This window comes from Heterocephalus glaber, unplaced genomic scaffold (genome assembly GCF_053883595.1).
Source record: "Heterocephalus glaber isolate CG9 unplaced genomic scaffold, H.glaber_assembly_v1.0 deba00001733, whole genome shotgun sequence".
Taxonomy (NCBI): Eukaryota; Metazoa; Chordata; class Mammalia; order Rodentia; family Bathyergidae; genus Heterocephalus; species Heterocephalus glaber.
Window position 1 is genome coordinate 14,788,827 of NW_028258444.1, and position 27,784 is coordinate 14,816,610.

At 39.7% G+C, this 27,784-nt stretch overlaps 1 long non-coding RNA gene across 1 annotated transcript in view; it reads right to left on the minus strand.

The window, feature by feature from the left end:
- LOC110345530 (uncharacterized) overlaps positions 1-27,784 on the minus strand; it is a 275,962-nt gene that overhangs the window by 170,954 nt on the left and 77,224 nt on the right. The window contains exon 3 of the long non-coding RNA XR_015446901.1: positions 25,454-25,520. This is a non-coding gene — a long non-coding RNA (uncharacterized LOC110345530). The remainder of the gene's footprint in view (positions 1-25,453; positions 25,521-27,784) is intronic.

The following is a 27,784-nucleotide window of genomic DNA, read 5'->3' on the forward strand; positions in this document are numbered from 1 at the left end:
AATATCTTTCTCAATATTACCCAAGTGAGTTGGAAGTATTCCCTCCTCTTCAATATTCAATTTTCTGGAAGAACTTCATATATAATTGGGGTGTGTGTGTGTGTGTGTACATAATCAAATACTTGCATATATATATGTATATATATATATATACATATATATATATACATATATATATCAATTCTATTGTTTGTTTAGTAGAACTCATTAGTGAAGCCATATGGACCTAGAAGGTTTTGTTTTTTTCATTCTGGTGTGTGGGGGAAGGCTTTTAACTATGGATTTAATTTATTTAACAGATGTAGACTATTCCTGTTAGTTGTTTCGTTTCTATTGACTTTTTTTATTGGTATTTTTCAAAGTATTTTTTGCCATGTTCAGTTTTAACAGATGAACTAAGAAAATGTAGTTCTTGTGTCTCACTGAAGTAATTTCTGTGAGAAAAGCAAGCTTAAAAATAAAAAGCCTGCCCTACAGTTAGCCCTTGCGTCGAATTAGACAAAATAAAAACTGAAAGTAACTGCAGTATAACCTGTCAACATGAGCTCCTGGCTGAGACACAACTGTCACAAAGGAGTCTGATTAGAACTTCAACTTCTTAGACAGGATGAGTAAATTAATTAATTAATTCAACAACCACTGATTGCCATTCTGCCTGCCAACTTTGCACAAGGCACTTTGCGGCAGAAAAAACAAAGGAACCGCCTCTAGCAGGCTGTCACTTGTCCCAGTCATCAGTTGGAAAACACCCACAAAGCCAGGCACGATCAGATGCCAAGCAATACAAAACTGGCTTTCTATTTAAGTGCTGATTGAAAAGAAATAATCGTGTTGGAGAATGTATTTCAAAGGTGAGTTTTGAACTGGATTTTCAGAAAATGGACATGTACTGGCAGAAAAATTGAATGGTACTTCAGGTGGAAGGAAAGGGGCTTAGCAAAAGATGATAGTAGAAAACATTGAGGAGTAAAATTTCTACAGAGACACTTCAAGGAAAAGGCTAAGGAAGAGAACTAACATTATTGCGACTTAATTGCCAGGCCACTTCATTGAAGCAACTTTTACTGATGAGATCAACAGTAGAGCATTTAGATAACTTGCTCACAGTCACCTATGTCTATGCAATCTGGCCTCTGAACTTGGGCTGAAGGTCAGATCACAGACTTCTCCCACCACATTACACTCTTTGACAGTGAAAGCAGCTGTAATTATCTGTGAAAAGGGCAAATAATTTATAGCTGGTGGTATACATGCTTTCCACATATATGTTCTGAATGCCTTACCCTGTGCCTAGCGCTGTGCTAAGAGACCACAGATACATCCATGAAGAAAACAAGTTCTCCTTCTGCCACCATGAAGTTCATTTTCCAATGATGCAAACAAACATGGAACAAATCAATACATGTGATGGACAGCTGATTAAAAACAGTATATCACCTTCTGGAAGCATTAAAAAGTGGATCTGAACCAACATGGCAGTCTCTGTGAAAAAGTGGCATTTAAACCGACATTTTGAAGGTGGTAAGGAGAAGCAAGCTCAGTTTGGGCACAGTGAACAGGATGTACCCAGGGCAGTAGTGAACTGCATGACCTATGAAGGCAAATTGAATAGATTCAAATATCAACTCTACCACTTAATGGCTGTATATCTACACCAGGTGATTCATCCTTTCTGTACCTTTCTGCCTCTGTAAAATCAGCATAATGATAGTACCTATCTCATGAGTTTATTAAGATTAAAACTGCTTATAAATGTAAGGCACTGTTTTGGTACAATACCAGAGTATGTATTTTTAGTACAATGACTTGGTTAGGATCGATAGATCACAACTACTATCATATGACTGTGAGATGATAAACTCACAGCTGAATGTATTATTTCAAATCTCAGAAAAGGGGTCAGGGCAGTGGCATTGTAGCACTGAACTTCCTATGTAGCTCCCTTTTAATTGAGTGAGGGGCTTGTAAATGAAGAACTAAATGTTTAACTGGCTCTGTTCTTATTGTACAAAGGCTGACAATTTTTGAGAAGCAAACTACCCCCACCATGCTTGATCCCTGAGTAATTATAATGAGCACAGCCTCCAGGCCAACCTTAAAAGGAGCTATAAGCTAAGTGAGAGATAAATCTTTGTTATTTTTTTACACTACTTAATATTTGAAGATTGTTTTGACAGCAAAACTTAGTCTGTACTGACTAGTACATCAATGAGGTATTTAATTATGCAAATGACATGGAAAATCTTGGGAAGCTGTGGGTCTAAATAAAAGATTTTAAAGTAGATTTATTCTGCAAATAATTTCTCCCGGAGATGGGTTTCCTTTGAGGTATGAACCTAAACTGTATCTTGCAATCTAAAGAAACTGCTTGTCTTATAAGGATATGTGGGCTTCTAATCAAGCAGTTGCTACTAGGAGCTGGGACCACAAGAAGACACACAGGCACAATTTTTACTTTGTACCTCAAAAGAGGATAGAGAGAAGCTAGACAAGACTTGACAAGATCTTCCTCATGCTATTTGAAACTACTCAAAGCAGATTTTGAGAATTAAAAAAGAAGCTGTTCTTTTTTGTAATTTGGAGGAGGTAACTATAAGGAAGTGACCCTGTTACATTTGCTGATCCATCATATGGAGCTGGACTGCTGAGTTCCACCATGGTTGACTTTAAAGGCAAAGTCTCACCTGTGGATAGGAAACGAAGTGTCTCCTAATGAAAGAGGACTTTTCCTGTCACAGTTATCCTGGGAAAAGGCAAATTTTGGGGCTGGAAGTGAGAATTGGGAAGGCAGACCTGAAACAGGAGATGAGAAGGAAGCTCCTCCTTTTGGCAGGACTCTCTTAGGTTTGAGCCCAAAATATACAGCCAGGCTGCGTGAGTGGTGGTTAGGAGAGCTAGGTTTCTCAGCAGGGCAGCAGGTGGCAGCTGGTTGGGGAGGAAACCCAACAACCAGGGGCTCATTAAGTAAGATACCCCAGAAGGATGGGGGGGGGTGGTGACTCTAGCTTTAAGTTTCTTTGTTGTAATTTCCTGTTTTCCTGAGCTCCAGTAAAGTTTGGTTGACATCAAAGCCTGCTCTCAGTAAGGTGGGGAGGGATTAAGGAAAGGCCTATATCTATTATTAGTCTGGTAATAAAGGAGCAAGTCACCTTGCAGTCAGCATGGCAGAGGAAACATGGGTCCCTGGCCAGGGCAGGGATCACTAGGCAGGCGCTGAGGACAGCCCAGACACATGCGGAGGGCTAAGCAAGGTGTGAAACACGAGCAAGACTCCCCGGAAGCAACTAGAAGGAACCCAAGAATGGCCGCATGCTCTCACACAGGTGGAGACCATCAATCAAGAGACTCTAGGTTAAACTGTGACCTCACATCCCCTGGTAGGGTCAAAGGGATACGAGTTACAGATATAATCCTGAGGGTATGCCTCCTTGGGGCTTTGAAGCTCCAGGGAGTTTGTCTACCAAGTAGAAATCCTTGGGTCATGTGTCTGGTGAAGAAAGATTGAGATATTTTCTTCCAGGCAATGGGAACCCTCTGTGGGTTTTTAGATAGGGAAGTGAGAAGATAAAAACAAGAAGATTCTTGCTCAGCATGCTGAAGACTAAAACTAGACCCATATTTCTCACCATGCGCTAAAATCAAAATGGACCTAAGATCTAAATATTAAAACAGAAACACTAAATCTGCTGGAAGAGAGAATAGATGGAACCCTTGAGGACGTAGTTGTAGGTGAAGAATTCATGAACAAAACCCTGATCACATGGGAAATATTACAAAGAATCAACAACTGGGACCTCATCTTATTAAAAAGCTTTGCACAGCAAAAGAAATCACCAACACAGTGAAAAGACAGCCCACAGAGTAGGAAAAACTTTTAACCAATTGTTTCTCAAATGACTAATATCTAGAACATATAAAGAATCGAAAAAAATCAGATCCCCCAAATGTAAAGACTCAATCCAAAAATGGGCATCTGAAATGAACAGACACTTCTCAGATGAAGAATTAAAAACAGCAAATAAATAAATGAAAAAATCTTCAACACCACTGGTCATTTGAGAGATGCAAATTAAAATGTTGAGATTCCATCTCACTCCAGAAAGAATGGCTGCTGTCAAGAAATCAACCAATGACAATTGCGGCTGGGGCTGTGGGGGAAAAGGAACCCTTCTCCACTGTTGGTGGGAGTATAGACTGGGGCAACCACTGTGGAAATCAGTATGGAGATTCCTTTAAAAACTAAGATTAGAGGTCCCATTTGACCCAGCTATTCTCCTTCTGGGTATATTCTCAAAAGAGTTAAAAGCATCATACCACAGTGACATATGCACACCCATGTTTATAGTGGCACAGTTTATAATAGCTAAATCTTGGAAACAACCTAACTGCCCATCAACTGATGAATGGATAAAAAAGATGTGTTTTTTTAATATGATGGAGTATTACTCAGCCATAAAGAAAGATAAACTGGAGACATTTCTAGGTAAATGTATGCACCTTGAGACCATACTCTTAAGTGAAAGAAATCAGACCATGTGTGTAAATATCACATTGTCTCTCTGGTGTGAGAAACTGAAAGTGTAAATAAGGACCAAAATGTGTAATAAATATTGTGAAATAGGAAGAAATTGTTCAAAATAATACCAAGTGTCAGATACTTTGTTAATAATTAAAATGTTTTATGCAAAAAAGCATAGTTTATAAGATTCTGAATTTCTACAGTTTTCTAATATCATCATAGTGAACAAAGGTTTGTTTTCCAGTACCTATCCTATTAAGAAAGTTATAAACATTGTTAGAGAAGTGTGTTTTCAGTTGAAATGAGGTAGTAAATCAACTTTGAAGCTTGTGGATTTAGTTAAGTAGAGTGTAGGTAAAACAAAATCTCAATAAATCAAGAACTCCAACTGTAATGTGGGAAGATAATTAATTACAACTCACAGCCAAGTGCAAGATTTACACAAGCCTGAAGTGACAATATTGAAGGAGCATCCGCTTCCAAGCATCTGCTTACCAGGAAGCTTTGCTCTTCTTCCTGAACAATAGGATAAGTCATGATCCTCCTATAATCCTTTTAGGACTAGGAGTGTTTCTCAGGAAGTTTTCAAATAGTGTGGGCCTGCTCATTTCACTTCAGTAACAAAATCTACAGCTATAATTTGCCCAGTTTACAACTTTGAAGTTGCAATCATGCAAATCTCAAATTGTAGACATTTGGGAATGAAGATTAAAGCAGAAGGGGGCCTGAAGAAATTGAGAGGAAGCAAAGGAAAAAAGTGGAATGCAATTTCCCGCAGTGCAAGTGCACCCAAGGGTAAAATAACATGAGGGCAAAGAGTCATCAATATGAAAACTAATAATGAGATGATGAATAATGAAATGATGGAAAGGTATGATGATGAAGCCAATGTACTTACTATGGGGTTGCATTTAACTTACTGAAATTCAACCACATCTGCTAGGTAAAGAAAAAAGAAACAAATAGGTATGGTTGATTTTGCACACTCTTCCCACTCAATGAGCCATGCTCAGGAGTGAGATTGAAATGGGCAACAGGCATTTGTTTTTCTCTTAAGTGTTTTTCACTGTGGGCATTTTACTGTACTGAATATGAATCTAAAGTTTAAAGAGATGTACTTTTTGAACAACATGATACTTAAACTCAAGCCAGCTACTTCATCAGGTGCCCAGCGGGGTGAAGACAGGAAACAGGGAAATCCTATCAGTGAATTTATTAAAAGGTCCATTTTAGTCTTCGTGTTTGTTCGGGCTCAGGCAGATGAGCAGAAGCACAGGAACTTCAGGTCTAGAACTTACACAATCGTGGAAGGTGGTAGTGAGCCTGTCAGCATCTGGGAGTGAACCTAAAGTTATTGTAGCTCAGCAATACTGGTATTGAAAAGAAAAGCTGGATGAGAAGTGGGGGCCAAGGGAAAACCAGAACCCACAAAAGCAAGCTAGAATCTAAAAAACAAAATGGAGCCTACATCTTTCCCTCACCATCTCCAGCCCCAGTGAGATGGGTGCTTTACGGAAAGGGCCAGGGACTTTCCCCACCAGGACGTACTTGTGCTTGGTTCGATAACAGGAGAGATCTGGCTGGAGCTGAAGAAGCCACAACCCAGATGTGGCCCAGAGCCAACAAAGTGAGACAGGAGATAAGCGACAACATGCACAGGCTAGCACACTGCTAGAGCTTTAGATTTGCAAACATAATGGCTGCTACCTGCGCGCTGCCTTCCACGTTGTATGCAAACTTTTCTCGTGCCCACCGTGATTCCAAACCATACATGGAATGGAATTCTAGGAAAAGTAGTTTTAATTTAATTAAGTTGATACACCATAACCACTGCAATTTCCAATGTTAGATTTCTCTATTAGGAATTGTTAAGGATGATGTCGGTGAAAGGTTGACTTTCTGTGCCGCCTTGTGTAAGAACTCAACCCTTGTGTAAGACGTAACACTGCTTTGCAGCTTGGCATGTGCTAACATCATAAGTGAGAAAATTGTCACTCATTTCTGGCACCAACGTTCTGGCTGCTACCGTCTTCACTTCCATTACTAAGGCAATGAGGATCTCTATGTGCAGAATACAATTGAGTCTGCAATATAATATAATCAACATTCTTCTCATGTTTGAAAAACTTATCACTAAGCATAAACTTTTTCCCATATGATGTTGTGCTTTTTTAAAAAAAAGGATTAAAAGACCCTTTTTTGTTCCCACTGACTTGATATTAGGTCTTAAAGAAATTCTTTGTAAGCTCTGGCAGCACTACAACTGTACATTTCCCATTTCTTTTTGTTTTCTAAAGTGTATGTATCCGTAAAACTTTTAATGTTAACAATTCTGAAACTTGACACTTATTCTGGAAACAGTTTCATTATGGGAAAAGGTTGCAGTGCTTTATTCTTCTTGAGTCATGGTTTACACAAACACATGTGCCATCCCAGTAACGTCTCAGAGCACCCAAGAGCTCTGTGACGGCTGCTTTCAGGGTAAAACCATTTTGCTTATGAGGACGATTAACTAATAACTGCAATTACGTGCTTTTTGATAATATGAGGAGCTCATTGAGGTCAGGGCCGCTCTCATTCATATGTGTATTCAAAGCACCTGGCACATACTAAGCCCTCAAAGATATGCATCAAAAGATGGAATGTTTTTTATGTGACTAAATATTTGGCTTTTGGGGGAAGTGTTTAGATCATTTATATTCAGTGTCATTATTACCACGGTCAGATTCAATTCAACCAGATCACTGTTTTTTACTACTTTCCCTACGTGGTATTTTCTCTTCTTTCTCTGTTTTATTCTGGATTATATGCACATTTTTAAAAATTCCACTTGATCTCCACCATTGGCTTGTTAGCCATATTTGTTTGGCCTTAAAAGCCTGACTTTGGATGAGAACTGCAGACTGGGTGAGTACCAAAAATACAAATCAGGTTAGTGGACAAAGGAGGGGAGTTACTTTTCAATCTATTTGTTCTTATTCATTTCCATCAAAAAACCTTTGTTGATCAAATACTATATATCAAACACCAGCAATAGAAACATAAAAATAACCAAAACAGAGGCCTAGCCCTCAAATATTTCAGACTTACCTAGCAACAGATATAGAAGCAAATAATTAATTCTAATAAAGCAAGAGGTGAGCAAATATATTCTCTAGTTAGTATCTTATACTGTCCTAAAGTGTGTGTGTGTGGGGGGGGGAGAGGCAGATATATGAGCCTAACTTCCAGGACCATGAGGCACATAGATAGTGTGGCACTGATTTTTTGCTTCCTTAATATAAATGCCCATTCTGGAGGGAGGAAAAGCTTACCAGGCTTCTTCTTGCTGAAGTCTACCTGACTGTAGTCCAGGTCCACTCACAATTTAAGGAAATTTTTGTTTATTAATACCTGAGCCTGCAGAGCCAGAAAAGTTACGTAAATGTGGCTTTTAAACAAAACTCAGGAATCATCCATTTGTAATACTAAATTACTTCTCAGATGCACACAGCCCAGTACTGTAAAGTATACTGTGGGTTTTAACAAGTTGGATGACAAATAATTTCAAAACAACATGAGAATCTCTAAGCATATAATTATGATACCATACATATCAGGAGCTAAAGTGTTCCTGGAACATGTTGAAGAGTCATTAACTTTGCCTTGTGCATCTAGTTTGGGAGCTTCAGAAAGGAGATATGTGCATTCCATCTTGAAGATCTACAGAGAGCTACCAGATACAGAAAAGGAAAGGCTTTCAGAAATACTTGGTAAATTTAACCACGTATGTCTTAGGTAACACTGGTAATGGCTTCTCAATCATCTTCTTCAGGTACTGTTTTACTCTAACAGTAGCCATCGAAGCAAATTCTCTACTTGTGCTCTGAAGCATCTTTGGATCATTGCATGGCTCCAAAAGAACTGGAAACACGTATGACACCCAATGCCTACACTGAGTCACTGTTGCCAGTTTACTAAATACGTAAAACATCAAACTATAGCTAAGAGTGCATGAGCAAGTAAAGCCTGCCACACCTTCCATCACCCTTCTTATTTCACTAGAAGAAGCAAAAGATCAGCCTCTCCAGGAATGTTCTTGGAAACAACAGATCAGTAAATATTCAACTTGCTGGCTACTCAGCTAGACTCAACATGCCTGGAGCTTGATAGGAGGAAACTTTTCAGATGACAAAAGCGCTTCTGGAGGGCAAGGACAAGATCTTCCATTGGTTTTTATAGAATCAATAAAAAAGACAGTTAAGTTCCCAATTATGTTTTCATGTATTCTCTCATACAGCTTGTTCCTGAAATTGTGCTCTATATTGCCCTCACTTTTACCCTGTTGGTTCATGAGAGCTATTTTCTAATCATTTCACCAAGAGAAGCATAACTTTTTCACTAAAGGTTAGTGCAAGTAATTTTTGTAAAAGTAAAACTTTAAAAAGAAAGTTAGGTGGGCCGGGGATTTAGCTCGATGGTTTCGCCGCCTGCTGCGCAAGTGCAAGGACCGGAGTTCGATCTCTGGTACCAAAAAAAAAAAAAAAGTTAGGTTTCCAAAGCATAGATCAAACCCATAGTAAGATCCACCCTCAATTATTTATATCTAGATCAAGATCTGGGCCGGGGATTTATAGCTCAGTGGTTTCGCCGCCTGCTGCGCAAGCACAAGAACCCGAGTTCGATCCGTGGTACCAAAAACCCCCCCAAAAACAAAACAAAACCAAAAAAACGAGATCTGAAGCACACCGAAACACACAGTTTAGAGAGCAGTTGAATTAGGCAATACTTAAAGGATGTGTTCAAAGTTCCATCTGAAATCATACAACGGGAAATTACGGAGGCTATTATTTGCATAACTATATATATATGTTTTATTAATTTTATTGGTACATTTTAGGTATACAGTATAATGGCACTCATCATTGGAAATTCGTACCTTTACATAATATACCTTGGTTCTTATTTTTCTCCCATTCCCATGCTCTCCCTTCAACCCTTCCACCCCTCCCTATTTACAAAGACTTTGTTTCCATTTTTTCCTTGTCTCATATTAATTCCATTCCCTTCTTGCATTTCCCCAACCCCTTCCACTTCCCCTTCCTTGTACCTTTTCTTCCTATTTCACATTATCTAGTATACCTTTTGATACTTATTTACACTTTCAGTTTCTCACACCAGAGAAACTATTCAATATTTACATGTCTGTCCTATTTATTTCACTTAAGAGTATGGCCTCAATGTGCATGCATTTAGCTATAAATGTCTCTAATTTCTCACTCCTTGTGGCTGAGTAGTACTCCATTTGCATAACAATATATCAAATTGAACAGAACAATAGAGACTACTTCAACTCTAATAACACTCCTACTAACAAAAGAGGTATATTTCAACTATTAGTATTGGCCAGAAACCTTATTGGCAGAAGTAAAATTACTAGAAGTCCTAGGGAGGTATTCTAGAATATTCCTTTCCAATGTTAGAATACTTCCTACGCTGGACTTTAGGCATGATGAGAGAGTAGACCTGAGCTCTTGGCCTTTTTGAGGAAGTACTTATGCCTGTCTTAGAAAAATCTCTTAAACTGTGACAAAAAAAAAAAAAAATAGAAAGCTATCATTATGTCTAGGAACTTTACATGTCATATTTAATCCTGTAATAACTCTAGCACAGGTAATATTAATTATTCTCGTTTTACGAGTAAGATCATTAAGATTCTGAAGACCCACAAATAGGATGTGTCAGACCTAAAACTCAAACACTGGTTAATCTGACTCATAAGTCCAAGTTCCCAATGCTACTCTAGCCACGGAGATTGACATTTTACAGACCAGATATTACTTACGTACTTATGTCCAAGTAATGCCTCCGGTCTACAAGTGTCAGAGGTCTCAGTGAGGCCCAGACCTCTGCTTTATCTACAAGAAATATAGATCTGTCACCACAGTGCCGCTTCTTGGGTAGCAGTGCCTAGCAGTGAGGTTTTGGAGAGTATAATGAATAAAATCCTTCTTTCCCACTCAAATTTGACACCCATTTAGGAGACTCAGGAATTTGTCAAGATTGAAAAGTCAGCTTTACTACCAATAGAAATGCTTTAAGACATGGCTAATAGAACACGGGCCACAGTGTGTAATCAGAGGGTCTTTCTTAAGCACTTCGTCCTAGTCCCCACTTCCACTCCCACCCTTATGCTGGGAGAAGGTTTGGACTACAGACTATAAGGCAGATGAACTTATGCCTTGCTCTGATCTAGAGCAAGAAGCAAGAAGAAACTAAATTGCTAAACCTCCCAGCCTTTTAATAGATTACAGATGCCCCTTGACTCATGATCAGGTTATGTCCTGAAAACCCATTAAAAGTTGCAAAATCGTAAGTGAGAAATTCATCTGATGCACCTAAGCCAATGGAACATCATAGCCTACCTTAAACAAGCTCAAACCACTATATTGGTATATCAGACCCATTATATTAGTAGCCAAGTAATCTAACAAAGAGCCTCTTTGGTAATAGAGTGTTGAATACTTCGTGTTGTTATAGAATACTTGTATTCAGAAATCACTGGCAACACAGTACAGTGTAGACTTAAGTATCAGTGTCAAGTGGCTGAGCTTGCCTGCCACTGGCCGGCATCTTGGAGAGTATTGTATCATCTAGTCCCAGAAAAGATCAACATTCAAAATTGGAAGAACAATTTCTACTGTATATGTATTGCTTTTGTACCATCTTAAAATTGAAAAATTGTAAATTAAACCATCATAAGTCCAGGACATCTGTAGTTCTACCCATTTGTGAACCATGACTCAATATGGTTCCTGAGGTCCTCTACCAGGTAACACACTTATCCTGCACCAAGCAAGAGGCAAGGAGTGTTGCTGTATTGGATTAATCTCCAATGGAAACAGATGGGAGAAATGAGACCCCACCTCATAGGAAATTCTTTACACTCCTCAGAATATGATGCAAGCAGAGATATGAACAAACAGGGTGGTTGATGATCATATGCTGAGAAAAAGGAAGTTCCTGTGAGTGGAGTGAGTAGGAAGGCAAGCAGTTTCGCTACTGGGTCAAAAAAAAGTGCTTCCTCTCCACAGAGAAGACCTGAGAGGGCTACAGTGTATTGCTTTTTGCCATCAGTGAAATCAACTGGGTGTAGGTTAAAATGATTTGATTTTTAAAAGAAAAATGTGATGGGACAATGTGGGGTTTTCATTGTGATTCTCCCTGCATCGGAACCAATTCACTTCCTAGAACCCCTGTTGCTCTTTTTCTCACATTTGGTGAGCAGTATTCATCCCCTCAGTGTCTAGAAGATTCAGCCAAAAGCTAAGGCCTTTGAATTTCAAATACTTTTGTGTTCTGAGTTGTATAAACCTAAACCCTAAGTAAACTCAGAGCATAATACAAAAGATTTGGAAGCATTCATAATGATCTCAAAGGCAGGCTAGGGAAGCAGGTTTGGAAGGGTCGCTGGGGAGAGGGCCTGTGTGGAAGTCAAGATAGTGCTGTTCCTCAGAAGGTGCCCTGAGCCAAGGCTCAGAGGTGTTTATCTCCTTCCACTAGCCCAGATGTAGAGGCAAGAAGGTGAGGCACAGGGCAAAGATGTGAGCTCCAGATAGGCTCTGAAATTCTGTGAGCAATGCCCCGTGCACCCTTTTCCCAGGAGGATCTGAGTTTGCCTCTGTCAGCCTAACAGGTGAGCAGAAGACATGTCCATGCAAGGCCTCCAAGCAGGAGCACCCCAGACAGACTGAGGTTGTTCCCAAGAGGAGCACCCACAGGGATTGGGGGCTGCAGCCATGACCTGCAGAGACCCACAATCAAGCTCAGTGGGAGCAAGGACTTTGGCCTGGATGCCTGAGTGGACAGCTGACAAGGCAAAAACCGAGTATTCCTAAGTGGCCAATATGGCAACACTCCAAAGGCCACCCAGGGAAGGGGCTGAGTTGCCTGAGATTAAACATTAATTCAGTTACAGAAAACTGATGTAGAGTTTATTTCCTTATATTTGACTGACTGGACTGAATATCTTACCCACTTCAGAAATGGTAATGAGTGAATGGTTAACACAGTGAAACATGCAGCTGTCAAATGAGGCACACACACCAAATGCTAGAGAAGTATGGATGGAGAAAATACAGCCCTGCCCCCTCTCACTTTCAAGGGTGTTTTTCTTTACATAATATTAATTTCATCTCCTCGTTTGACCAAACATACACAATAGGGACTTGAGTACATCCCATCTTTCAGCACCCTTGAACTGCTTAGCCCTTTAAATTATGGAGGTTTATTCCAGTGTCCCTCCATGCCTCCACAGGTAGTCTTTCATGTCAAATTTTTTTTTCATGGTAATAAGAAAACAACTCTAGATGTGTTTAACACAGCAGCCAAGTTATACCCAAGGGGTGTAATTAGCACTTACTATGTTAGAAAGAAAAGGCACGGTATAATACAGTACTGCTTTACTGAAAGAAAACCGAAAGGAATCAGGAAAAAATTGCTTCAAAATTGTCTTTCTTTCTGAGGTACTCAAAAGTGATGTTTACTGTGGTTCTGGTAATTGTGGACTAAAACAGGGGGCTACTGAGCATATGCCAGGCATCGATTCTCTCACCAAGGGGGTAAAAGAGGCTGCCCCTGGATTGCTAAGATTGTTTACAGGAACCAACACCACTGAGAATTTCAAAACTCCTAGTCAAGGGTAAGGTAATGGTGACAGCTGATACTATTAACAGCACTTACCTTTTCTGTCTCGCTAACTCATGTGGCTGTGTGCGGAACAGGTTTACAGATTTCTGGCCTGTTTCAGTTTCACTCACTCCTTCCGCAAAAGTCACTGAATAATTGATTCTTTTCCTTTGTAACAAAGGATTCCGAAGTCTCTTTGTTGTTGTTTTGTTTTGTCTTGTTTCTTCTCTTAGAATTATGTTTTTTAAACACCCCATGACTCATATCCAGAGTGTTTCTAATTTTACCTGATTGGTGGTACATTTCTACAATGGTACACTGCTCTAGGATTTAAATAATCATTCCCAAACACTGTGCTGTTTTAAAATGTAATTATCTCCTGGGTGAAAGAATCATTTTATTAACCAGGAGTTTATAAATACCACAAAAATGTGTCATGTCATGGGTCATCCTGAATTCAAAAACTCAGGTATTTTTTTAAATCTCACACACATTTTAATAATTTTATTAAAGTACAAAGCATTAAAGGATGTGGAGTGAATTTCAGGATCAAAATTTTATTTGACTGAAATTACTTATTAATTTGTTGCAGCTGGGTAAAGAATAGGGTATTTTCTTTGCATCTTAAGTAATACGGTGAAAGCATTAAATGGGTGGATTTGGACTTAATGCTCTAAATATTAAAAGGCATGCATTTGGGTTTAAACACTTCAAAGTTGGATATGGTTCTATGGATAGAAGCCAGACATGTGTCTTGGTTTTTCAGATGTCTCCAAAATTGAAGGTGGAACCACAGATGGTCTAATAAAGGTCAGAGAATGAGGTTAGATTAATGTAAAAGCCCATTCAAACTGCCTTGAGCTAAAAGATGAAGGTCAGAGTAACTCAAATGATGATGATACCACATCATCACAAAAGAAATAATATGTAATCAATTAGTTCTAAGGTTAGTTGATTCTACATTAGATACGCCACATACCCTAGCATTTAGATGAGCTATGTGATGTATAGAAGCACGAAAACTGTAAAAGTAAATTTTTTAAAATGCTGTAGAGAAATAAATAAAACACAAATGAACAACAACAACAACAAAAAAACAGTAGTTGCCAACACACTAAGCCCCACTCATGATATTTGTATAATGTGTCACTTCTTTATCATTTTAGGAATGATAATAACCTTTGAATATTTTTGGTTGTTACTTTAATTCCTCCTGCCAGATATTTAACTTTTAAAGTTAAACTAAATTATAAATGATACTGCCCTATCTTAACTATGATAGTAATGATTGAAATAATATTATAGATTAACAGAAAAAAACGGACATTTGAAAATCCAGGAAATTTCCTCAATATCACCAAAGTAATTAAAATACCACCTTTCTTTCTCTTCTTTTTTTTTTGGTACCAGGGATGGAACTCGGGACCTTGTGCTTTCGAGGAAGGTGGCAGAACAACTGAGCTAAATCCTTGGCCCCTATACCTCCTTTCATTGACTGTAAAATTAAGATTAATTTTGCCCAACATTTAAAAAAAATCTCCATAATTAGGATGTGTCCAACAATCAATGATATCTTACATTATAACTGAATGTATTTTTTTTCTTACTAGGTCATAAAATACTAAGACATGTGAAGCTTTATGGTGTCTTATATTCATTAAAATATGGTAATTTTTGCTCATGGGTATACTTATAGACAAAGTAAGGGGAAAAAAACTTTCCACTGACTTTCTCAGAATGGTTAATATTCATGTAGTTATCAAGAGATGCTTGATTTTCTAGAGCTGCACTGCCCACTATGGCAGCCACTAGTCATATGTAGTTATTTAAATGCAAACAGATTAAAATTAAATGTCAGTTCCTTAGTGGCAGCAGCCAAACTTCAAGTACTCAATGGCAATATGTGGCTATTGGCTCCCATATTGGACATTACAGATTTATGGAACATCTTCCTTATTGCAAAAAGCCTCTTAGACAATGCCAGCCTGAAATGTTGGCTTTATCTTATAAATTCTTCCACTTTGAGAAACAATACTGCAAAGCCATAGAGATTTTAGTGCAGTACTTTTCTTGGGGACAGCAGTTTGGTGTAGTTAATTCAAGCATGTACTCTGAAATCAGGAAGAACTAGATTTCAGTCTTGAATGTCAAATTTACTCATTATTGTGGCTGTCATCAAATTTCTTGACTTCTCTAAGACTCTCAAAAATGATCCTGAAAGGTAAATATTTTGAATCAACTCAGGACATTGAAGCCATCACAATAATACATCCAAGTGAATGCACACTCATGAAAGAAGACTTCCAGGACTGCTTCAGAAAGTTGCAAGAGCAGTGGAATAAGTGTGTTCAAAGAGAGGAGTATTTTGAGGGAGATTCATGGCAATGTGTCTTTTACTGTAATGAATTTTTTTTTTTTTTTTGTACCAGGGATTGAAGTCGGGTCCTTCCACTTGTGAGGCAGGCGCCGGAACCACTGAGCTACATCCCCGGCTATAATGAATTTTTTAAATTAAACATTCACCATATTTTTCAATCACACCTCTTATTTTACTGGCTGTTCCTTCTAAGAGTCCTTTGCTTACTTCTCCTCTTATCCCCAACACTAAACATTAAGGGCCCTGGTGCTCAGTTCTCTGGGCCTACAGAGTTTCTTGTAACTCACTGGAGGAGCTCATTCTCATGGTTTCATAAACACCTGACATGCTGATCCAACTTAATTCTACAGCTCAGCTCCCAAGTCTGCACTCCTGTCTAACAGTTCACTTGTCATCTTTATTATCTATGTAAAGGCTACTGCTCACATGTTCAAAATAGAACTCTGGATCTTGCATCACAAGCCTACTCCTCCACTCTTCCTCACTTGAGCTGATGGTAGCTCTGTCCTTCTAGCTGCTCAGACCAAAAGCCCTGGCATCATCTTTAATTCATTTCTCTCACACACATCCCACATCCAAATTGTGAGCATACTCTGTTGACTTTACCTTCAGAATAAGTCCAGAACCTCCTTCGTCCCCCAACTGAAGTCCCTGCTTCCACCCTAATTCTCACACTGCTTCCCCACCTCCACTCCAAACCCCGTCTATTGTCAAAACAACACAGTGGTCCTACTTTAAACATAAGCCAAATCAGGTCACGACATTCAATCCTGTAGTGGCTTTCCATCCCCAACTAAATGCCATAGACATCAAAAGTACCTATGTGTCACTACACAGTCTTCTCGGTCCCCTTCTTTTCCCCTTGCTCACACTGCTGCAGCCACCCTGGCCTCCTTTCCAAGTCTTAAACACCATAAGTGTGCTCCCACCTCAGTGCCTTTGTACTTGCCATTCTCACTCCAAACATGCTTATCCTCCCTCTTCTCCAGGATCATCTCCAACATTTCTACGGCTTACTGCCTCATCTCTTCCAGTCTCAAGTCAAATGTCTCTTTCTCAGTGAGGCCTTCCTTGACTTCCCTACTCAGAGCTGAGCATCAGCTCCAGGACTCTTTCCATCCCTTTACTTACTTTTATTCAACAGGACTTCCTGTCATCTAGAATACTATGTATTTTGCTCATTTATTTGGTTTATCATTGCTATGATGTTAATGTGTTTCTCAGTGTCCCATATGTAAATTAGTCACCAATTCGTGCCACTACTGGGAGGTAGTGGAACTTTTAAGAGGTAGAGACTTACAGGAGGAAGTAGATACAGGGGGCATGCCCTTAAAGCAGACCTTAGCACCCCCCCATCCCCCTTCCTGGCCATCACAGGGTGAATATTTTAATTTGCCACATACTCCCACCATGATGTACTTTGAGCCTTACCATAGGCTTAAAAGTAACAGAGCTAACTAACCATGGAGTGAAATCTTTAAAATTTTGAGCCAAAATGAACCTTTCCTCATTGATTAACTCAGGTTTTTTGTTTTTTGGCTTTTTGTTTTTGCTTTTTGTTTTTTTGGTACCAGGGATTGAACTAGGGTCCTTGCGCTTATGCAGCAGGCGGCGAAACCACTGAGCTAAATCCCTGGCCCTCTCAGGTATATTTTTACAGTGATGGAAATCTGGCTAACATAATTATTTGTCTCCTCTCACAAGGATGTAGGTATATATTCCAGAAAGGCAAGGATTATTGTTCACTACAATGCCCCTAGAACTTCATGCACCTGGCACATAAATGCTCAGTAAAGATTTGTTGAACAAATTAATACATACATTTGGTTCTTTGTGGGGTCTGAGGGTTATGGATAAAATAAGGTCATTCACATATTTGTTCTGTAACATTTAGTGAGCATCTTACATATGCCAAAGTACTGTGCTAAATGCTAAAGATCCAGATGACTTCAACAGTTGGATATGTACCAATGTCAGCAACCAAGACCAAAATCCAGAGAAGCAACAGGACTGTTGGGGATACTTGTTGAATCTGAGAGCCTATGGGACATCTAGGTATAGATTCCAATCATATGCTGGAGCTGATACCAAAATCTTCCTTGATCTACTATGTAGGAGCTGGACTGAAAGGGAAGGTTTTAGGGCTTCCCTGGGATCACACCCAGACAGTAATACCACCTTTCTGTCTTCAGCTACAAAGAATAAAGTAAACAGGGCCGGGGATTGAGCTCAGTGGTTCCGCTACCTGCCTTGCAAGTGCAAGGTCCCGAGTTCGATCCCCGTGCCAAAAAAAAAAGAATAAAGCAAACATTCGTAATAACTTACCTCTTCACATTAATTGACCACATATGTGGAAAGCCCTGTGCTTCCCAGATGAATGGTGCTACAGAATTGCAAAATTAACTTTGCCAAATCAGAGGGAAGGCTGGTACAGTGCTTAAGAGCAGTGTCTGGATGTGGCTCTTTCCTCAACCTGCCTTTCCATTCTAGTATTCATGCTTTGATTATACATGTTTTAATTTCTTGGAAATTTTGTTTATTCTTGCCTAGAGGCTTCCGAACTCCAAGTGATCATACAGATAGAACTAACCTCAGACGTGCTAGACTGCTTTTACCAGGAAACACTAGATCAACCTTGTAAAGGGAGTTCATAACTGCTAAACTGCAACATGACTTCTATTCAAGGTCCCTCAGATTAGCTCTCTGGAGAAGGCCCCTGACTGCAGTCTCCCCTGTACCGACCCTTCTCAGCTCAAAACAACTAGATGGAAACTATACCCCTTCTCCCCAACCACAGTTAGGGATACCAGGGGCATCTAGGTAGCCAGAATTGATTCAGTCCCTCCCTAAATCTCCTTAAAATGCTCTCAGCAAGGAAATTAAGCACGCTTAATGAAGAGTACGAATTTGGTATAACTATGTACTTCGGGGAGGAAAAAAATGCTTCATAGATTAGTCAAGAGAAGAAAATTATTTTCCACACACACAAAGTTTGGATGAATTCCAGCAATGTAAGGCTTTGAGCAGGGAGTGAGGATGAGGGCTGGAAAGCCTGTTTTCTCCCATTCCAGTGGGCATTGTGGTGAAGGAGGTAAAAAATTTGCACAGAGGACCAGGGATAGCTGGGATAATTCTTTCTAAGAAAGAATTATCTGCAAAGAGCAAAAATAAAAGAAGCAAATATGTTAGATTCTCCATACTGACAAAGACAGACTATGACTTTGAGGGTATGTTTTCCTGGCCTTTTAGGCTACTTGCTGCAGGGAAGCTTATTCTAGAGGAAGAGTGGTTCATTGAGAACAGGTGTGGAGGAGAAGGTGTCTAAATTCTGGACCTTTTATTAAAGCTTGTTTTCCCTGTCTGAATCTTTTGGTTCCTGTGTCAGTGATAGTATTCATAACTCAGCTCCAGTGTGCCAACAAACCCCATATGTTTCAGTTCTCTTCTTAACTTGTTAGCCAAGATAAGGTTGAAATGAGTGTATTACAAGAGATTTGTGACAGAACACACACACTGCAGAGGGCGGGGACTGTGTCTTACTCATCTTCATTTGCCTCACCTTGTATAACACCAGACTCACACGAAGAAGATGCTCAAAAAAGTTTCTCAATTAAATGTGTATGGCCTTAAAACAAAAAAGAAGAGGGTATTCTGTGAAAAAGGTCTTTATTTATAGCTTGAGGGAGACATAGCAGTGGGTCAGATATCAGGACTCTGTACGGAAAAACCAACTCTAGCTATATTCAGAAAGAATGCATCTCCTCTCTCCACTCTCTTTTTCATTTATTTATTCATCTAGCAGACTTTCAATCACTATAGAAATCTGAGGGGCTCCCATCCACCAGTCACTTCTTCAGGTGCTAAGGATATAAAGAAGAACGGGACAAAGTCCTGATCGGGAAGTGAGGGTGTGGTGTGGAAGAAAGAGATGAACAACAATGAACTTCAATAATAGGTACTATGATAAGCTCTTCACAAGCAGAAGTTTATTTCCTCTAATTCTTTTCAAATTTCAACACACCTACAAATCGCCTGGGAATTTTTTAAAGCAGTTTCTGATTCAGTAATTTGGGGATGTATTCTGGGATTCTGTTCCTCTAACAAGCTGCCAGGTACTTCCTATGCCAAAGGTTCTAGAACCACATTTTGGGTACCAAGGATTTAAACATTCCAGCAATTCTATGTTGAAGAAACCATCATTATCTTAAAGAGGAGGAAAACGGGGCTTGTTGAGATTGTATACAGTGGTGCCTTGGTTCATGAACTTAATTCACTCCATGATTCTGGAAAAGATGGCCATCTTCACGTTCAGGCAGGAAAGATGGCCACAGTCATGTTTGTCACCTCACCTGATGGAGAGTTCACAAACAAAAACAAAATTTTGCCAAATACTTCTGCTTAGAAAATTGTTTACAAACAAAAATGTTTGTGAACCGAGATACCACTGTAATTCCATAATTCATCTTTGGTATCATGAACTAGGTGGTATCTGACCCATTAGCCACAAAGTTGGAGGTGCACAGTAGCACTCCATTGTTCAACTTTAGTGGTACATGTGTGATCAGGCCTTAGCAGGCCCCAAAGGTATAAGTTTTATGAAGAAGTGGCACAAATGCCTCTTGCTGCTCTGCCTTCTCTCTCTCAGCCTGCACGTGTACCTTTCTGGGAGTTCTCTGTGACCAGTTGACAAAGGAAGAGAAAACTCAGGCCAGGTTTACAGATGGCTCTGCATGTCCACCCAAAAGTGGACAGCTGACTACTATCGTCCTTCTCTGGGACATCCCTGAAGGACAAGGGAAAAATTCTCCCTGTGGGCAGGACTTCGGGAAATGCACCTGGTTGAAATGAGAAATGGCCAGGAGTACAAGTATATATTGATTCACAGGTTATAGTCAATGGTTTGGCTGGATGGTCAGGGACTTGGAAAAAACATGATTGGAAAATTGATGAAAAACAAATCTGATGAGAAGGTTTGTGAATACTGTGGTGCTTTGGTTCACAAACTTAATTCTTTCCACAATTCTGGCTGCAAACCAAATTCTATGAGATCTGTATCAAATTCAATGATTAAGTTCAATGTTGACCTTATGGGGAAATTTGATTTGGTCTTGTCCAATTTGATTTGTGACTAGAATTGTGGAAAGAATTAAGTTCATGAACTGAGGTACCACTTTGATCGCTCTGAACAGAAAAAAAGTTGTGAAAATATTAGTGGCTCGTGAAAATGCTCAGCAAAGGGTGAAATCAGCAGAGGATTTTAATAAGTGGATATGATGATCTGGTCTATGGATCCAGTTACCCTCTCTCCCAGGTGCCCACTGCCATTACCCAATGAGCTCATGAGCAAAGTGGCCATTGTATCTCGGAAGGAGGTTGTGTATGGGCTCAGCGACACAGACTTTAAGTCACCAATGTCATCCTGGCTATGACTGCTGAATGCTCAATCAGCCAACATCAGAGACCAATACCGAGTCTCTAACATGAAACAATCCTCTAGGGTGATGAGGTGGCACTTGGTGGCAAACTGGTTGTGCTGGACCATTTCCATCATGGAAAGGGCAGTGTTTTCTTCTTCCTAAACTGGACATTTGCACTAGATGTGAATTTGCCTTCTCTGAATGCAATCCTTGTGCTGAACTTACCATGTGTGGATTTAGAGAAATTTATCCACTGTCATGGTATATAGAGCATTGCTTCTGACCAAGGAACTCACTTCACAGTGAAAGAATTGTGGCAGTGTGTCCATGCTCATGGATTTTGCCGGTCTTACCATGTTCCCCACCATCCTGAGCCAGCTGGCTGATGAACACCAGAATGGCCTTTGAAGACTCATTTATTTACAGTGCCAGCTAGGTGGCAACGATGTGCAGGGCTGCGACAGGTTTCTCCATAAGACTATGTATGTTCTGTATTCAATATATGGTGTCATTTCTCCCATACCCAGGATTCATGGGTCCAGAAATCAAAGGATAGAAATAGCAGTGCCCCATTAACAAAGTTTTTGTTTCTTATTCCCAAGACTTTATGCTCTGATGGACTGGAGGTCTTAGTTCCAGAGAGAGGAATGATTCCATCAAGAGACACAACAATGATCTCACTGAACTGGAAGTTAAGGCTGCTATCTGGCCATTTTGGGATCCTCATGCCTCTGAGTCACAGGCCGAGGAGGGAGTTAAGGTGTTGGTATGGGCATTTGATCCAGACTATTAAATTGGACTACTGATCCACAGTGAACATAAGAAAAAGAATATATGGAACACATGAGGTCCCTTAGAATATCTTAATATTATTATGCCCTGTAACTAAGGTCAGTGGAAAACTATAAGAGCCCAAAGCAGGCAGGACTACAAATGGCCTAAAACTTTAAGCGTGAAGGTTTAGGTCACTCTACCACTTAAAGAACTATGACCAATCAAGGCACTTGCTAAATGTAAAGAGAATATAGAATAGATAGATGGATAGTAAAAGAAAGTAATTACAATACGAGCTATAGCCACATGACCAGTTATAGAACCAATTACTATATGTGTCATGAATATCTCATTTTGTCATAATGTGATTATATATACACATATAGTAACACATATCGTTGTTTTCTTTCCTCTCTTATTCCCTTGTTACGTAACATAATATATTAACCTTATATCAGTATTTAAGCATCAACTTTGTATCATAATACTTAAGTTACAAGATATCAAGAAGAAAAGCAAAATCACTCAAGGATTTACTTCTCTTCAAAGGAAGTAATTTTTAAGATTATTTTATTAATACATGTTTGCAACACATAATGAATACATTCATTGTGTGAAGTTGGTATATGTACATATTGCATCTTAATCCTTTTTACTTCTCATTCTCCTTCCCATTCTTCCCTCTCCTTCCATCCTAGCTCCCCTAAGGAAAGGATTATTATGGTTTTTGTTGTATATAGGACAGTTGTATCATGTTAGTCAGAATTATGACCTTGGTGTCTTTATTTGGGGATTAAGTGTGGTTTAAAAAGATGTATTTGTGAAGCAACTTAGCAGGTGTACTTGTGATAACTGGTTCAACAAATGAATCAACTTAACAAGGTTAAAGGATGTCCAGATAACTGGTAAAATAGGATTTCTAGGTTTGTCTGTGAAGGTATTTCCAGATGAGATTATCATTTCAATCAGTAGACTAAGTAATGAAGATGAACCTCCCCGATATAGGTGGGCATCATCCAGTGTACTGAGGTCTCAAATCCAAAAGAAAAAGGGAAGTTTCTCTTCATTTTCTCTTCTGGGGCCAGAGCACCTATCTTTTCTTGCCAGGATACCAAAGCCCCAGGTCCTTAGGCCTTTGGACCTGTGAGACTTAGATCAGTGGGCCTCCCAACTCAGTTGTCAGGCCTTTGGCCTTAGAATGAATAGCACCATCAGCTCTCTTGGTGGGCCAGTTTTCAGACAGCATATTCTGGGACTTTTCAGCCTTCATAATTGTGTGGACCAATTCTCATAATAAATCCCTTCTCACATGTTTCTATATACCCTATTGGTTCTGTTTCTTTGGAGAACTCTGACTAGTTTAGTCATATAGCTTGTGAATGCCACAAACAGTTTCAATCCAAATCTATTACCCATCTCTCCCAGACTGCCTCCCCTAAGACAACTGGTGGAATGGACTATAGGACTGAGACAGCTACTCATTGTACACAGCGATAAAAGGAAAGAGGGTCAGAGAAGACTTCCTAAGTGGGTGTTATAAACAATATTTGGACTTAGTGGCATAATAAGCCTAGTACAGTGTTTCTTAATCTGTTTTTCAGTGTTTCTATTTTGAGACATATTTCCCCAATCTCTACATACCATAAAATTTTAATACCATAGTGTAGGGGGCCAGATGTGTCAAAGCCCATGCATCTGAGGGCATCTGAAGGCACCTGAGGACACAATCCTGTCATTTAGCGCACATGCACAATGGAGCTTTGTTGTAAAAAATGAATCAGCATAGGCAACCACGCATGTACCACCACATGACCTGCAAGGTCACCCAGGTGTTTTGTCTCACTATGTCTCAGTAAGCTGATAAAAGAAACTACTATAAGTGCTGCACTGGAAAATAAAGTTTGGTTCCTGCTTTTTTGTGATGTCTTCTCCACATGTGTTCTTTTCTTTGGGAACCTCACCTCCCTTCAGCCCTCTGATCCCAACACACAGATATACTACATATTTGCTTATGTGCTATGGTTCTTTGGAGGGCCACAAATAATTGTAATATTTAAGGTTTTTAAAAGTTCATCCCCTCACTGTGAATCAATTTTCACCTCACTGGAGGCCCTTGTTGAGAATGTATAACCTAGCAAACTCCACTCACCTTGTATGATATACCAATGATTTCACAGAATTACCAAATCACAGTTAAAAATAAGCAATTCTGCAAGAACATGAACAAGTGACCATCCTCCTCTGCTTGGACACTTACAGTACTGGGAAACTACTTCAATAGCAGCCCCATCCAGTTTTGGAGGGTTCTTTACTAGAAAGTTCTCTTTTAGTGTGAGCCCAAATTTGGCATGCCACACTTTTATGCACTAGTCTGAGTTCTACCCTTGTTTGTGAACAAAAGGTACAAAGTCAGGAGCAGTGAAAGGTAGAAATATGTACAATATTTGGCTTCTCTTCCTGGAGCCCAACAGTAATTGTACCTGTTGTAAGTGTGATGGTAATTCTCTTGTGGTCCACTTATTTCAAACCTTGTGTATCTAGCCTTTATACCTCTAATATCATGTAAAATTTCTCTAGCTTTCTGAAGAAGCTACATCACACTAAGTCATCTCACTGTCAAGTACAGTTTCTCAGTATTGAGGTGGTGTTTAGGGATGGTTGAATAATACCAAAGAAAAAGCCATAGAAAATGGATGAGAACATCAGGGTATAATTTTTTTAAAGGCTATCATTTTGGTTTAAAATAACATAATCATTATAGAACTAAAAATACTAATATAGCTACGAAAGATGAATGGGGGGAAAAGAAAGCAGGAGGTGGGTGATAGTGGAATGAGGATAAGCTAAGCTCCCATTCTACACAGTGAGGAGTCATGAAGGTCCTAGAAAAGTGTTAAGCTGAGAGTATAGAGATAAACATAGTTTGAGTTGTGAAAATGGCTATGAAAGTTTAAAACCAGAAGCAGACAAAGGGATGAGTGGAAGATTCTTTCTTTTCTTCCTAAGTTCCTTTAAGTTTAAGCTATCTGATCTCTCAGCAAGTACATACAACAATAATTAAAATTAAAAACAAAGGAATGATGAGGCAGAAAACAGCCACAGCCCAAACTGAATAAGTTACCTTAACCCTGAATTGAAACTTCTCATACATAAAGTGGGAAATGCACTAAGTAGTTTTCAATGCTTGTAAAATAAAATATTTCACAGAATCCCAGCCTATACAACCATCTAATGGAGCTTCTCTGATGAGGAGGTTTAACTCACTGGGATTCTCTATCTTACGCCAGCCCCACCACAGGCAGCCCTGAGACAGCTCAGCAGAGAACCCCAAGAATTTACATTTAAAACCCTTAGTGTACATCACTGATTTTGCAAATTATGGATATAAACCATTAATTTAGTGGCTCAGAACTAATGCAGTACTTTTGGAATTGAGTAGAAGAATCAGAATGCATGCGGCCCTCTGATTGTTTTGCATAACTCCTGTTTCCATTGTGTACGTGTGCACCAAATGAAAGGAGAAAATGTATTTCTTGCTACCAGTCACAATTGAAATGTTTGTTTTAACCCCCCCCCACTCTAACAGCTTTTGATTCCATGACTTCTCTGAATCATCTATCCTCTTTAAGTCTTTTATACACAGAAGACCAAATCCTAATAGAGTTTTTATCTTCTGATAGGAATTCTTCAGATTCTTACCACATATCAGACTGCTGGTTAGTCTGGAGACCTGAGTCCCAACAGGAAGATCCGAGCATACTGAGGCCTTGGGAGGAAGAAGAAAAAAACATAACGGAAAATCTCTTCAGGTGCTTCTGATTTATATTCCTCTTTCCCTCCTCCTACTCTACCACTGGGCCAGGAGTAGAAACCAGCTGGTAATGCAAATAGTAAAAGACACTTGGGAGGAACCTAAATTACCAAGCCTCAATTATTGAAAATAACACCCAATAGTTCTTAATTAGTGAGTTTTTACACAGTAGAAGCCTAAAATGATAATGTCCCAGATAGGTTTCATTTTGATGAATGCAAAATAAATAAAATTTCCTATATTTTAGTACCACAGCTCAGAAAGGCACTATCTTCTTCTTCTTTTTTTTTTTTTTGGGTATCAAGGATCGAACTCGGGACCTTGCACTTGCAAGACAGGCGGCAGAACCACTGAGCTAAATCCCCTGCCCGGCACTGTGTTCTTATACACAAAAGAAAACCCAGATTCCATAGGGAGAGGAGTAGTTTGGGTCCTCAAGTCCAGGGGGCTTCCTGAGCTTCTTGAAACTACAAAGGTTTGTTTGGATGTGTATATTTTCTTCCAGGATAAAAGGTCAATCACTTTCAACAGTTTTTCAAAGGAATGTGAAATCTAAGAAAGGTTAAAAATCATTGGAGTACAGGACTACATTCATCACAAGCTCAATGAGCACCACTATCTCCAGGTGAAACACATTTTGCCCGTACCTTAATCAATAGAAGGCTTTGTTTTCCTCTTTTGGGAAGGCCTTGCAAAAGTGCACACATCTGCCTTCACTGAGAATTCATCAGTTCAAAGGCCGACAGCCTCAGATGACAGACCGCCAGCACAGGGAGGCCTGGGCATCAGTTACACCTGCTACCAACTGGCAGCGAGCCCCACTCGGCCCGTGAGCACACCCTCCACAGATCGTGGAAGGCTCGACAGGGCAGCAGGGCATGAGGAGAAAATGCAGAGCCACCATTATGACTGAGGATTCTTAGCTGACCATTTCACAAGGTCAGGCTCTATCAAGTTCATACTAAGTCTTCCCTTCTCCTGGTTAAAAAAGCATAGATAGTGCACTAATTTTATTTCTTCTACCTGATAATAATGCTATGACAGAAATGTTTCCATGGTGTAAAACCAACACGTTCATTTTTTTACTACTAAAAACCTCTCATGTTCTGGAAATGTACCTCTCCAGAGTGTGGTCAAAGCATCAGGTAAAAAACGTTTTCTTCCATTTACTAGGACAGTGCACCATCTAACACCTCCTATGGCCAGAACAGGGGCTTACATTTCCAAACATACTCCAAAGGGAGGAAGGCTATCAACAACTATTAGACCCTGAGTGCCTTAAAGGTCTGTACTGTTTTTTCCTTTTGCTTTTGTTTTTGTTTTCTAAGCATGCAATGCAAAATTGCATCTAACACAGGATGGAACTTTGGGAATAATACAGATCTGAATCCTACCTCATTCAACCTCCAAATTTCACTTTCTTTATCTGTAAAATAAAATAATAATATCCATTGCCTTGGTGGCCACAGTGAAATTTTTAAAAAGCAAAAGAGATAAAACCCCCAGCAACTGTAGCTGCTCCATACATGTTGATCACTCACTCTCATCCCTCCTGGCCCCCTCACCTTTCACAGCAGGCTTTTAAATCCCTACTTCCAGGAATGGGGAATTCTTGCTCCTCCACAAAAGTGGAGGATACATCTTATGGGTGCAAATCCCCTCTGAGATATCCTTTATTCCTCTCTAATAACATACACTGTTTCACAACTTCAAATTCATTTCCACACTTGTAGTAAAATAGGCAGAAGGAGGACTCAGGGGTGGCCCAGATACTATGCCAGAAGCAGGATGTGCTGGGAATCAGTCTTAAACAAGAGATTTGACCATATTGGAAAAGCTTGAGGTCTGGTGGCCTCAGTTAAGGTGAACTGGTCTCCACAGCTGCACAATGTACAAAGATTGCATACCCAGCATCTACGAGTCTGTCTGAGGGCAGTAGAGGGCCCGTCTGACAATAGGGTCCCAGGATAGCTACAGGGATGGCATGGGTCCTCATAGTGTGCTGGAACTTAAGTAGAAGCCTGAGTTTCCAAACATGGAGCAGGGTGAAGAGGTCACCATTGGTAGAGTAAAGCACAGGTCAAGCATTGTCTCCTATGGCCCCTCAGGGCACAGTGGCCCTCACTAGGAAGTCACATCAGGTTCTGCACAATAGAGAGGGGAGGTCACACTACATGTCCTCTGGAAATAGAGAGGAAAGATCAAGCTTTATACCACCC